Here is a 2,500-nt window from a genome sequence, read left to right as displayed (position 1 = left end):
CACATATATATACATATTGTATGTGGCAGGTGTATCACGCCATGTCCACCACCGAGGTGGGGACTTACAGGGCGTTACCACAATAAAAAGGTGTTAAAACTAACATACAAATATACATATATATACGTGCGGAAAAGAAACAACATACACAAATTAAAGACATAGAGAAGGAAGAACAAAGACGGTTTATTCCTCCTGTGGATAGGCCCCAGGAGTCAAGGCGAAGAAAAATAACCAGCAGCCTAGCCGACGCCGACACGCTGCTTCGGGCTAGGAGCCGTCATACGCTCGAAAATCTTGTAACTTTTGCAGCAACTCTGTAGTGTTCTGGTGCTCAGCACCGCCAGTTCTCGGGGTCGGAAGCCTAAGGCGGCGAGATCCCTCGCCGACGCTGGAGACCATACACCCCTCCAGTTCAACGTCGCGGTGGACACAATCACCTCCTCAACGTCACGGTGCAGGTTGGAGATGGCACGCCGGATGGACGGCGTGTCGTAGTAGGCCGCCTTCTGGGAGTGACACCAGTCGAGCCGGAGGTGGTCTCCGACTATCTGGGCGTCGACCACGCGGGCGATGCCGTCTTTGACCGCCACCACGTCAGGCTTGCGGATGCCCTCAGGTGTTCGGAGGTGGGGCTCCACAGAGACATTGAAGCCCCTCTGCGCGAGTCCACGGGCGACATAACGCACTACAGCGTCATGGCGCTTGACCCGGGACCCGTGCGTCCGAAAGCAAGCCTGAAGTACGTGGTTGGCGGTCTCCACGGCCTGGCATCCCGCGCGGCATCTGGTGTCCGCCTCCCGCCCGCGACTGCGCCGTGCCTTCGTAGGGAAGGCGTTGATGCGGGCGCGGAGGGCGTCGATGTATTCACGCCCAGATAGCAGGCGACTGGTGTCGGCGACCCACTGATGTTGGCCACTGACGGCGGCAGAAGATGAGAGCGCCGCACCGTCAATGGCGATGTGTAGGCGCGCCGCCCACATTTCCCCAACCTGCGTTGACGATTTGAGGAGGTGGCCCTCCCACATTAGGTGGCGCTCCAGCACCTCGATCTCACGCTGCACCTCATCCATGCCTGCACCGTCGCAGGCTGGCCCTATCTTCTTCAGCGCCAGGAGACGGGACCGACGGAGGGTCGGACCCATCCATCGGCAAGATGGAATGCCGAGGCCCCCCTGGGCAACAGGAGCGTGGAAGTATCCCAGGGGGGTGTCCGCCGGAAGGCGGAACCATCTCCTGACGGCGGCCCGGATGGTGACGTCGGCCGACTTCAATGCACCCACCCGGGTGCGGCTGAGGGCCAGCCCGTGGTACAGGCCAGGGAGAAGTACGTTGGTGAGAGCGTGGAGGCGCTGTTGCGGCTTCAGCGGAGCTCGGGAGATGACGTCAAGCTGCTCCACCAGGTGGCGACGTGGATTGAAGACACAGCGACCCGCCGTGGAGAATTGCAGCCCCAGGTACCGGAAGGTTTCACCCACACGCAGGGCAGGCATGGTGGTATTGCCTGCTGTGAAGGTGACATTGCTGTCCACCTTCACCTTCTTCTCGCGCCCTGACGCGACTAAGGCGAGGGTGAAACACTTCCGGGCGTTGATCTGCAGCCCCAGGTGGGCGAGGGCTGCGGTAGCTGCGTCGATGAGGGACTGCAAGCCCCTCGGGGTCGCTGCAAACAGCAAGACGTCATCTGCAAAGGCCGCAGCGTTGACTCTGCGACCGAGGATCCGAGCTCCGATGTGGGAGGGCAGTTGGCCTAAAACGTAGTCCACCGCAAAGTTGAACAGGAGGGGGGAGAGGGGATCGCCCTGGCGAACGCCCCGTCCTGGCTGCACAGACACGCCCACGCCGGCGCCGTCCGCTATCACTGTCGTGCTGCCCTCGTAGCACCGCTCGACATACTCGACAAAACAATCCGGCAGGCCATGCGCCTTCAGCACGGGGCGAAGGGCAGCATGATCTACCGAATCGAATGCCTTAGATACGTCGATCGATGCCACAAAGACAGAGCGGCAGGAGCGAACTGCGTCGGTGAGAGCAGTGTCCAAGATGAAGGTATTTTCCAACATCCCATCCCGAGGGATGAATGCCCGCTGACGTTCGTCCACAGCACATGCGCGCATCAGGCGTGACGCGAGAACCTTGTGAAAGGTCCGCGCCAACACCGAGCAGACCGTAATGGGGCGAAAGTCAGCGGGGGATGTTGGTGCAGCCGTCTTCGGGAGAAGGGACGTTCGCGCGCGAAGCAGGCGTTCCGGAAGGGCGCGGGCCAGAAGGAAGAGATTCATCACTTTCACCAGGACTTCGTGCGGCAGGCGCCGCAACTCCGCTGGGGTAAGGCCGTCCGGCCCGGCTGCTGATCCCCTGGGCGGCAACGCGGCGGCGACCTCCTCATGTGTGACCGGCCCCCATAGGCACTCGGGAGCGACAGGCTCCGAGTGCGGGAGGAGGCGGTCACGAATGAAGCCCGCGGTGGAGATGGGCTTCTTGGTGAAGAGGTCCGCCC

At 61.4% G+C, this 2,500-nt stretch overlaps 1 pseudogene; it reads right to left on the bottom strand.

The window, feature by feature from the left end:
- The window catches only part of LOC124567763, a 9,024-nt pseudogene that overhangs the window by 2,440 nt on the left and 4,084 nt on the right, over positions 1 to 2,500 (bottom strand).

This window comes from Schistocerca americana, unplaced genomic scaffold, assembly GCF_021461395.2.
Source record: "Schistocerca americana isolate TAMUIC-IGC-003095 unplaced genomic scaffold, iqSchAmer2.1 HiC_scaffold_1399, whole genome shotgun sequence".
In the NCBI taxonomy this organism is placed as follows: domain Eukaryota; kingdom Metazoa; phylum Arthropoda; class Insecta; order Orthoptera; family Acrididae; genus Schistocerca; species Schistocerca americana.
The sequence above is the reverse complement of the archived record's forward strand: the minus strand, read 5'-3'. Positions and strand labels throughout refer to the sequence as shown.